This window comes from Trachurus japonicus, chromosome 9 (assembly GCF_045865225.1).
Source record: "Trachurus japonicus isolate A0001 chromosome 9, Traja_1.0".
In the NCBI taxonomy this organism is placed as follows: domain Eukaryota; kingdom Metazoa; phylum Chordata; class Actinopteri; order Carangiformes; family Carangidae; genus Trachurus; species Trachurus japonicus.
In genome coordinates this window covers 11,937,360-11,949,618 of record NC_140915.1, presented here as the reverse complement: position 1 = coordinate 11,949,618, position 12,259 = coordinate 11,937,360, and positions in this window count along the sequence as shown.

Here is a 12,259-nt window from a genome sequence, read left to right as displayed (position 1 = left end):
TTTACTGTTCTGCTTATTGCAACTCGTGACTACGTTTACCAAACAAGAAAATCATCCGTGATCCTCAGACCATTTGTCCAAGTGACTTTTCACCCAGCGCCACCAGACGCCTTTTTGTCTTCGGCTTTACTTTGGAGATTGAAGCAACATTTCATCAGGTTGCCGTTAGTTTAGCGGCGAGCTGGCTGAAACAGACACAAAGTGCCCAGATTGATCATGTAGAGCCGAGTCGGTCGACAGACACGTCCTCAATCAGCCTCGTACAAAGGCTGAATTCTTTGAGTTTACAACAGCAACATGGTGTTTTCTCTCCGTGCAAAGGGGAACGTGTCTTCATTTATCAGCGTCACAGCCTCACACAGACACGACACCGGCTCTTTAATGAGGTTTTATCGTAGTCGTAGTTTGTTTTTAGCCGTTGACGTAGCAGAGTCTACAGGTACATTGTGTGTGTTTCCTTCCTGCAGTCATAAAGACAGAACCTCCTCCTCCTCTGGCAGATGATCCAGGACTTGGCTTGGTGTTGGTGGGAAATTTCCTCTCTGAATGCAGAGCTCATTGGGCCTTGACATGGCTCATTTCCTTTGTTTCCTCCTCACTTATCTGTCTGGATTTTTTTCTCTTTTTTTCTGACATGTTGTACTTTTCTGGTTAGACAAAGAGAATCTGTTGGGATTTCTTTGGGCAGCAGGCAGAGAGGTGAGACAAGTCGGTTTCAACCCTCCTGCTTTTTTTTGTTAGCTCCATCAATCTTCTTGGGAAGTGCTTCTGCAGTGAGACGGTGAATGTGTGCAGCGGACAAAAGGTCTTTCATTCAGTTAGCCCCACACACACACACACACCACACAGAGCATTGAGCTTGTAACTCAACAACCAGACAGTTTAGCCTTTTTCGTGCAGGAGACGCCGGAGAAACCGAGACAGAACAGACGATCGGTGGGCAAAGTTTGAGTTTGCAGGGACAGGGCTGTTTGTTTTCCATGGCTGACTGACATCATCATCACCACTAGTCTCTCACAATCAAACACACTTAAACATATGTATCATACCATCAGTCTGTAGCTCCACATGTGGCCGCAGGATCTCCAGTATTAGTTCTGTTGATTTTGTCTGGTGCAGCTCATACGGCACCAAACATCTATTTAAACTCAGCTCTTTCTTTTAGCATTAGCATTTAACCCTTAAGGGGCATGGGTCTGTTTTGGCATTTGTTTTTGAATACTTAATATACCACATAAAAGAAAATGTTCACCATACCCATGTTTGATATCTCTTTTCTTTTCAGTACAACTTCATCGATATGATCTGGCAATTATTTTTTCACTTTAACCTACTTCATTCATTCATTCATTTTCTATACCGCTTATCCTGCACTAGGGTCACGGGTGAGCTGGAGCCTATCTCAGCTGACTTCGGGCGAGGGGCGGGGTACACCCTGGACAGGTCGCCAGTCTATCGCAGGGCCGACACATATATAGACAGACACTAGGGGTGCAACGGTACAGGTAGCCCACGGTACGATACGTACCTCGGTTTTTGGCCACGGTTCTCGGTACGGTTTCGGTATGTGTTTTGTGCAGAGAACTTTTTTTTTCTCCCAAAATAATGTTTATAATTTATAATATTTATAATATAGCTCTCCTCTCTCTCTATCTCTCTCACACACACACACACACACACACACACACACACACACACACACACACACACCTGAACAGCCCCTATTTCCTCCCTCTGCACACTCCTTTAGTCTTTCAGTAGGTGAACACTCTGAAGCCACTTTCAAACAGAGATGGCGCTATATTGCCGTCATGGAAGACGTCACTATGCTGGCAGCCACAGTCTCTCACTGGGAAAGAAGGAGTTAGTATTGTGTTTTTTTAAACAGCCTTTCACCACCTCTCATCCCTGTCAGTCAACTCCTGCTCGACCTCGGTCTCTCTATCGCGCGCGGGCACGCGGACACGCGACCACACACGTGCAGTGTGCATGGACAGAGTTGTGCTGGAACTCTAATAAAAGCTAAATGTGCTAAATCGCGCTAATAACTAATTAATTTTCCCCGCGATTGCGATCAGCGACCGCTCATGCTGCCGCCTGTTTGTTTTTTTTGTTTTTTTTCCCCCTCTTCTGTGTGTGAGCTGCTGCACTTTCAGTTGCAGGGAGGGAGTCACTGTGAGTGTGTGGAGGCTCAACAGTGATTGGACATCAATTCGCGGGGGCGGGCTTTCGCCTTAAACGGCCAGGCACACACATACACGGCACAGCTGCCTGTAAAGCAGGAAGAGCTGATGGACGCTGAATCTGAAATACCGCGGTCCAAGAGCGTATTGCACCGTGCAGGCCGTACCGAACGGTTCGGTATTTTACCGAGAACCGTTGCATCCCTAACAGACACACAGACAACCATTCACGCTCTCATTCACACCTATGGGCAATTTAGAGTCACCAATTAACCTAACCTGCATGTCTTTGGTCTGTGGGAGGAAGCCGGAGTACCCGGAGAGAACCCACGCATGCATGGGGAGAACATGCAAACTCCACACAGAAGGGCCCCAGCCGGCCAGCGGGTTCGAACCCTCTTGCTGTGAGGCGACAGTGCTAACCACTGCACCACCGTGCCGCCCACTGCACCACCGTACACCAACTTTAACCTACTTAATTAACATATTAGGACAAAATTACACCAAAACTGACAGAATATCTCGTCCCACCCCACTGTTAGGCTCAGATCAAATTCAATAGGGAAAACTCCTGCACACTGTCTGCACTTGTATCAGATTTATTGAGGTTACGTTTCAGTCGTAAAGACCTTCACCGTTACTCTCGACTGCACCTGTCTATTGTTCAAGGTGTTCGAGTTGGATGTATTGTCATCATATCTCGGGTTTTACATGGTCTATCAACGCCAAACAAAAACTCGGGGAGAGTTTCAAATCTGCACTTTCCAGTGAAGTTGACATCAGTGCTCCCGGTGACCTAGTTTTTTTGTTACGGCGCTTTGAAAACGTCACATGGTCTGATCACACAGGCGTGATCACAGACCCTGGAGGGTTAAAGGACTGTGTTTCAGTTACAGTTACACAGTTTTCCCATCTTCTGTACCAACCACACCTCATCTCTCCCTTTTGAGTATGTTATGAAGACGTCACAGTAGTCGCTCCTGGGACGGGTTCATCTTCTGCATCCACAACAGATTGGCGTTTATGATGTGGATGATTATAAACTGTTGGAACGGCTGGTGGAGTACATTAGGTAATCTTATGATCTTCTGCCTCACCCCTCCCATTTCCCCCGAGCAACAGTGACTCAAACAGCTGGAAGAGGAAACAAGATACATCAGATGTGTCTAATAAAGTGGTAACACTGCATCATTGGATAAAACACTGTATAGAAAAACATTTGGGTTGATTACTGGAGAATAATCAGGACCTCAGCTTCTGTTTATTCTAAAACTTCATGTGAATGAGTTGTGGTCATTTTCTGCCATGAGGCAAAAATACATTTGTCTTGCTGCCTCTTTGTGTTTTTGAATTAATAGACTCTCTTGGCTTCTACATAAAGAAGAAGTTGTTCACCGCCCGTGTTGTACAAATGGTCACCAGGCTGCGTTCAATAAACATGAGTCTCACTTGTGAGTGTGGACACCATCCGTCACAGTAATTGCCGTCTCCTCTGGCTGTGTCGTCCGTCTCCGCCAGGCGAGGGTGCGCCGTCACTCAGATGCCCCCACACCTCCCCGTTCCCCTTCCCTCCTCCTCCTCCTTCTGGGCTCAGACTTATTCCTGGAAGTGCAGCCCTGATGAGAGAGGAGTGAGGACATCCTTTGTTACCGCTTTGCTTTCCTTTTTCCTTAGTGTTTCATAAATAGGCCAGTTTCCCACCCTGGTCTCTCTGTAGTGCTGCGGTGTTGGTGTGGGTTTCCCAGAGAAGCCATTAAGGCCGTGCTTGTGGAGAACAGTTGCAGCTAATTGGCTCTTGAAGCATCTTCAATGAATTCCCAGTTGTTAGAGTTTTGGCATGGATGGAGAGCCCTAGTCACATTCTTCTCTTTCTCTTTCTCTGGTTTCTCTCTACTCTGTTTTAAAGGGGACATATTATGGAAATGTCACTTTTTGAAGGCTATATATTTGGGTGTTTGTTTTGCCTTCTGGCCCCCAAAATGTGAGAATTGACGAAAAAAATCAGAAATTTTCAGGCTCCCAAGGTTGAAATCCATGTGGTTTTACGAGCTGTTCTCTCCGTTGTCTGACAATGATGTCATTAGTTTTCAAATTTGCATAATATATATATATAATACGACCCCGAGGGGCGGGGCAAGCAGCGGCTCATTTGCATTTAAAGGGACAGGCTCTGATACCAGCCGTTCTGAACAGGGCTGTTTTGAGAGGATGAAAAGAACTGTGATGTTTGATCCTTGGGGAATTTTGACCAACGCATGTCACAGACATGTCTTTAAGACACCTGGGAACTATTTTAATTTGTGGAAAAGGGGGCATAATATGTCTTCTTTAACATCAGTCACCACCAAGGCGAGCTGAGTTGTCTACATCGTCTGTTAGTGCCTGTATTTATTTCTCTTTTAAACATCTTACAACTTGTAATCCTCAGCAGTGGATCTGGACCAACATGTTACGTGTCTGATTTGCTTCGTGTTTGTTCCAGCTGAGGAACGTTGCTCAACCAAGCTCTCTGTGGAGATGGAAACGTTAATCCACGCTGTTACTTCGTCCCGTCCTGAACTCTTACCTTTCACCTGCCCTGCAGCAGCAGTATAAACGCCACGCCTCCTGGATCGTTTACATGTTAGCTCTGCCTGGTCCTCTAGTCTCTTGTACTTAGTTTCATTTGTGCAAAGCGACCGGCTGCTTTCCTTTTAGAAATGTTAACTTCCTGGTAGGTGGATACTCTGCTGAAGTTTGAAACGATTGGATCTGCCTTTTACCCCATCGCTAACATTTGGTCGTGACGTATGTTAAGTGTTGGAATTGGTTGGAACACAATGAAGCTGCTGCACGCCGTAAACAACAACCACCCGCCATGGCAATGAGCTTCGCAAAGTAAGTGCAGACATCCATCTCTGCCGCTAGTTAAGTATGAACTTTATGAACGTCCAACTTCAACATCATTGTTCTCAGACACTCCCTCTGTTTGCCGTCGATCTTCTGCAGCGGAAAAGCCGTGAAAGCATTTCATTTCCAAGCGGAGAGCTTGAAGGGGAATTAAAAAATTAAGTGGAAGTACGTAGGTGGGCGGAGCCAGGCTAAACTCTCCAGAAGGTCCCATGTGATGAAGATTGCAGCTGATCTTCACTGGCTCCTCATCAAATTCAGAATCCAATCTGAAGTCCCTTGTGATCACTTGTCAAAGCCCCATGATACCACTTGGTCTCTGTGGTCTTCTTCTGATCAGAGTTCGCTAGTTTTTATACAAAAGAGCATTGTATTTTAAGGTTCTGACTTTGCAGCTGTCTCCCATTGGATTTAACATTTGTGGAGTTATTTTGTTTAGGTTTGCCTTTTTGTAATTTTTCTTTAAACTTTTTCGAACTGTATATCTTTGTTTTATCTCATCTGTGAAGCTCTGTGTGACGTCTCTGCCTTGGAAGGTGCATCAAATATAATTCACTAATTATTATAGAGTCAAAACAGAATATTAAACTAGTTATCGCTAATTCTCGGCTTTGATGTGAATAAAAAGTACTGAAATATATTCAAGGGGCTGCAGGTGATGATGAGCATGAGAGGCCGTTAGTGTCAAAGCAGGTTGGATATTTATGGTCCTGATGGCAATCGACATAGATGCACCATTTCTTTTCTTTCTTCTTGCTGTTGTCGTCACACTGGTTTCCACGGTTACCACACTTTGTCTTCGATGCATTCATACCCCCCCCACACACACACACACACGACTCTGTGGATTTGTTTTTGTGTTTGTTTTTTTTCTCCGTCTTAAAAGTCTCTGTCACACTGGAGGCCGCCGCCTTCTCCTGATTGGCCGGCTCGGTAGCTAAGGGCTGGGTCCTGTGAGGCGTTGTGGGAAATGAAATCTGATTGGCCGCGGCGCTCTCTTCCCTCTTTGTTCTCGTCTTTTTAACCCGTTATCTGATCTGATCTGCTGTAATCTGGTAATAACACAGGAGGCAGCGATGTGTTATTGTTGGCTTTAAGGGAGCAGGAGGTGTTTTCATAAAAAACACTCTCAGTGTGTTAGCAGCTCGACCTACATTGAGCTCTGTGGGCTGTTGTGCTGCTGTAGCCTTTTCTACCTTTACACTATTATTAGATTCTGAAAGGTGTAGTAAAAGTTGAAGCATTTTCTGCATTGATTTAGGGAAAATATAGTGAGAAATGTTGCATAAGTCAGTGTATGTGCATGTTTGGTATGAAAGCCCCATTACTGAGCAGTGTCCTGTGGAGGCAGAATAATGGGGAGTCTATTCAATGGTCCCATTCACAAGTTCCTCTGTTTCTGTTTGTGTGTGTGTGCGCTTGAATACTTGAATAGTCTGGCAGCCTGGAGACATTTGTCCAGTGTGTCAGTCTTGTAAGGGACAGCAGCACTGAGTCTAGCCGCACACACACAGTAACTGTCACAAATACAGAATCACTCAGAAAACTTTACATGATGTAAAACCGACTCGGGCTCTGTTTCCTGTTGACGTGGTTTTGCCCAAATCTGCCACACAAGTTTTACCATTTAATCCAGTTCAATATAACACTGCTAACATGTTTAAAAAGTGTCACAGTGTAGGCTATATGATAAAACATGGAGCTGGAAATAAAGGTGGTTCTTTATGTATGAGGAGTTGGACCTCAATTAACAGTTATTTTCCTTATTGATCAATCTGGAAGTTATATTCTTGATTAATTGATGAATAATTTGGCTTAGTAGATGTCAGAAATAGTGTTTCAAATGAGCAGCTTTTTCCAACAAATAGTTCATAACTGGAGCAGATTAATCTTTGACATTGTTTATTTTCTGTTAAATTGACTTTTTACGTAGTTACTTGGACTTTCTGACTTTCTTTACTGAAATCCTACCTGATTTGATTCAAATGACTCACACTGTTAAAAGCAGTCTCCTGTTTTAACATCATGGCTGCAGCTGGTGTGTGTTGCAGCATATTTCTGTTGAAAGCCTTGAAGGAGCCTTGTAATGCACTGAATATAGATGAAGTGTGCAGCTCGTTGTGAATGTTTGATCGGCAGTCAAAGCCTTTGTAGAAGTCACACTCGGTGCTGAGTGAAGCAAACTTTAGCTCCGACCCCCCCGGGGAGCGGAAACTAAACTTCCAACCAGTTAAAAAAAAGAAGGAAAAAAAAAAACACACAGGCAGCTCCAGCTTGTTTCTTCTGTGTAACATTCAAATATTCACACCTGTCATTCACGGGCTCTCTGAACAGGTACTTTTACTTTAGGGTCAATGACGTGATGCAACACAGTGTCAAGTGTTATAAATCTGGCTAAAGTATATACAAGGTAAATAAATCTGGACTCAAATGTGGAAAACATTTCATTCACTTTTGCAATGCAACACTATGTTTCTTGACAGATTTTACATAATTTATTTACCAGTGTATCATCAATTATTCAGAAAAAAGCTGTGTTTTTAGGATATGTCCTGCTCAGTGTTGCCAAAATGCATTAAAGTTCAAATATAGAAATACAGCAAAAAGATCTATTTCAATTAATTGTTTTCAAAAATAAAGTATACTTTTTTATAAATGGAAGGTTGGAGCGAGAGCAGGCAGTGTGAGTGGAACACCTGCTGGCCAGGAGGAAATAAACTTGTAGCTCACCTTTAAATCCACTGTAGGTGGATAAAATATTTAATATTCATCATTCTTTACACCATTTGACATTTTCAGGGCATTTAGTCTTATTTTTGTAAAAAAGAAAAAAAAAAAAAAAGGTTCAAATGTCATTTCAACATAAATCCCACATGAGTACAAAATGTACATTTTAACAAATCAGATTCATGCTTTTAAAACCATTTTTTATTTGACACTTTACTTTTTTCCCTTATTTTCTTTTTTTGCATAGAAGGTCATCAAACAAATGTTAATAGTAGACAAATATAACCCATGTTAATATAAAATGCAATTAAGGCAAAAAAAAAAAAGCTGTTCAAACCTATCTAGCCATATGTGAAAAAAGAATTGCCCTCCCTTGTTAAATCATGAATTCACTGTGATAAACCAAATTTTGGACAAAAAATAAGAATTCAGGAAGGCAAAAAATATTTTTCTCACAGCACCGTACATCAGATTTAGAGTGAAGCTGGTGCTCAGCAGTGTGTTTGTGTCATTAAGGTGAAATCTCCTTGTGGATGTGCACGTGGCTGCTCTTTGGAAAGCGTCCAAGGTTTGTGTCTTGCACGTTGTCTTCTCAACACTATAGAAGATTGTGACCTTGGGTGTAGAGACCGCAGCTGTGTTGTTTACAGAACCGTCTACCAGGAAATAGAGAGCAAACATTCATCTGTGGAAAACACATCGCAGGTACATCGACCTCAATAACTCCTACAGGTTCAGGAAACCACTCTGTCTCTACAGGAATATCAACAGGAGAAGGATAGAAAAAGGAAAAGACGTAAAGTGAAGTGAAAGGAGGTGAGACAGAGAAACAGTAAAGACCATCAGACAGTAGCTAGCTGTTAACGTCCCGTCTAAACGTGCTGTACACAACCACGCAGCCTGCCAGGCAGCCTGACCCGCAGCTAATCTCTTAAACCCATTTCAGTGTCCCATGTCTGGTGTTAACGTTGCCTGCACTCTTCATCAGAACCACTCAGCTAATCTCATTAATGTCACTTTCCACTGACAAGAACCATTAGACCTCCAATAATACGCTCCAAGTTTTATCTTGGTTGTATTTTCTGCCCTGTGCCCTCTCGTCTGTTACTCTAATGATTTTCTAAATGTCGCCTATATTGTCCCTTTGTGTCAACTTTGGTCTTATCAGCTGTGTTTGTCCTCATCATATAAACTCTGTGGCACATTGAAAAGATAAACATGTCTGACAGCATCACAGCCACTGACTGACAGCGTCTGTTTAATTGCAGCCGACTGTCTTGTCATGAGTCTCTGGGTTGTTATATAACAGAAGAATCTGTATCTGTGACTTCCTGCGTGACTTCAGGTTGCTCACACAGTAGTAGTGGAATCCAATGCATAATGAGATCATATAATATGATATAATAATAGAATATATGGTTGAAATTTGCACATTTCACATCCAGAAAGCTCATCTATTGAGTTTAATGACGACAAACAATACAGAAAAGCAGCACATTGTCACAGTGGAGGAACTGGAACCGGCTGATGTTTTAGCATTTATGGGATAGGGATTGTTCAACATTTTGGCAAATTGGCCCATTGCCATAATCACTATAGTCAAAGCAGTAGGTTCTTTACCTTTAATTGTTGGTGCAAGCTATTTTTAGAACGGCGGAGCAGAGCTGTGAGCTGCTCAGAGCTACGCTACGGAGGCTATAGGGATTATGGTAATGGGCCAATTTGCCAAAATGTTGAACTATCCCTTTAAACACTTTGGTTATGTAACTGACTGATGGTTTCAGTTCAGCTCGAGTTCATGTGACCACTTAGTGAGTTTTATCATATAGACAGATTCCTTGTTGTTAGTCTGGTAATTTATACCGGAAAAATCAGCCTGGATGATGGATTTAAAAAAGCTTCAGCAGCCGTCACATGATGTCACCAGGCAGGAAAACATGACTTATATCCACTCATTATGATGCTCTTAATGCTGTGACAGATAATGATGTGATTGATAGGTGTTACCGGGTCGATCCCAGGCGTACCAGTCAATAACTGTCAAAGTCGACGATTATCTTCTTCTGCCCTACCCATGATGCCGTGCTGCTGTGAGCATCTCTTCCTTGTTCGCAGGCAGCCAAGAGATGAGATAAAAAAGCCGGCGCTCCATCTGAGGTGAAGCTGAGGCCTCCCTGACAGCAAATACCAGCGCAGTGCCCGTTTTTAAAAAGGTCATTTGTCAAGAGTGGCATCTCGGTTATTAACTTGCCGCGCTAACGTTTAGCTTCAGAGCTGCAGCCTCAGCTGGCCTCGGCCTCCGCTTTGTTGGGCAATAAAAAATAATGACTGTGTGTGTGTGTGTGTGTGTGTGTGTGCACCACCTCACAGTCGTTTCAATAAAAAGGTCTCATCTGCTTTTGCATGTGCGTATTATGATCAATATGAATCCATATGCTAACAACATACATCTGCAATTCATGTTGATTTATTTTTTCCCTTTGTGTCTGAGAGAGAGAGGAGGAAACAGTCACTGATTACTTTGTCTGGGTTTCATTTGATGATTATTATAGGGTCATTGGTTCTTGGTTCTTGGTTATTGGGTTAATATATACAGTACATATTAACACAGTTATGCTTTGTGTTTGCTATTCTGTTTTTGGCAACAAAAAAACAAAAAATTAAAGGATAAATTAGGGGGGAAATGTAAGGAGTATACACAGTTGCCCATAAAGTTGGAATAATTCTGTTTCTAGACACATTCCTCCTGCTATTCCTGTTATAAAGATTAGTTTGGGAAGAGGAGGTAAAAAAAAACTTTATGGGCAATAGTGTGTAAAATTAATCTTCAATCTACTCTTTTTTTGATCTACTAAATAATCGGAACCCCACCCCCCAAAAATAAATAAATGAATAAATCAAAAATAAACTAAAATAAAAATGAAATACTTTACATATAATGCACTAAAATGTCCCTAAATCAGACTATGTTCCTGTGTTTGAGTTATAAGCCTCCTCCCACTAGCTCTTCTCAGATTTAAGAATGAAAATTTCATTTCATATTTGCTCTTAATGGACCCAGTGCATCTGGGATTATGATTTGCTCAGCAGGTATAATAGAGGGATTATTCTAAATCTAGCCTAATAGTTAGCGTTTATCTAGACCAGGTCATGACGAGCCAGTGAACTGATGATTTAAACCTGTCACTCCTCCTAATCCTGCTCAGACTATACTGTAATTGTATAATACTTTGTTCCAGAAAAAAAAAACTTCATGACATTACAGAGGATGGATTAACTGAAACAAGACAAATTTGATCAACCTGGGATCTGGCAGGGGGCGGCCGAGACGCTGGAGCTTCCCACTACCAAACTGTTTTATAAAACAAAGGCACTGACAAAGGGTTAGGGAGGAGGTTTATTTATGCTGTTTAACTGCATTTGAAATTGTTTTAACTTTATGTGCGACTAATACAGTATCATCCACTGCAAAACAAAGCTGAATATTTCCGTGTGATTTTAGAAAGCAGAGCGACTTGAGTTGATAGTTAAAACTGGTAGACCGAGGAAATGAAAGGAGAATAAAGTCCGATGTATTCACTATAATCACAACGAGATGCTACAGTCAGACTGAGAGAGATACTGAATAGTCACATCGTCTCCTAACACCTTTAGCTGTTAGCTGTGTTATTGAACGACGATGAGCTCCGTGCATCACAGCAACCACTGTGTGTTGATCTGCAACCAACAGGATGAATCATGTGACAGGTGCAAAAAAAACAGTTTCTAAATTTAAACTCAGCTGTTGGAGGTAAAACTGGTGATCGGGTAAATACCTTTATTATCCCGACCGAGTCTGGAGTCAAACAGCAGAGAGGGGAAGTAAAACGTGGGATTTTTCATTTTAGGTGTGACAGACGATGATGTGGAGGGAGACGGCTGTTGCTGTAGCCGGTGTGTATTGGTATGCGTGTGTGTGTGTCAGGGTGTAATATGCGGATGGGGATGAGATCATAGCCCTGTTTAAGAGGCAGCTGCTTCATATGTGTGTGTGAGTGTGTGTCGGTCTCAGTGTTTCCACTTCACATGGAGCTGAGTCATCCTGCTCAGTGTAAAGATGAGACTCGATGGTTCCAGTCGTGCCATTTCTGTAGCAGCTGGTTTTATTCTGGTTTTGTCGCACAAATAAAACAGATTCAAGAGATTAAAAAGAAGCACATATAAAACAACCAGCTTCATTATGAGCACTGGAAATCAAATCAAACACTATATATTTTTAAAGGGCCCCTGATTAAACAGTTGTTGTCGTCGTCATCATCGTGGGTGGATACTAAGGTGTGAAAACAGTCGCTGAATTTCTTCTAAAGTCTGGTGAACTAACCCTCAGGTGATGTCATCAGGATGATGTCATCTTTGGTTTGGACTCAAGCAGAAAGTTTAGATCCAATGACAGATACAGTCCTGTTTTGCATTATTGAAGG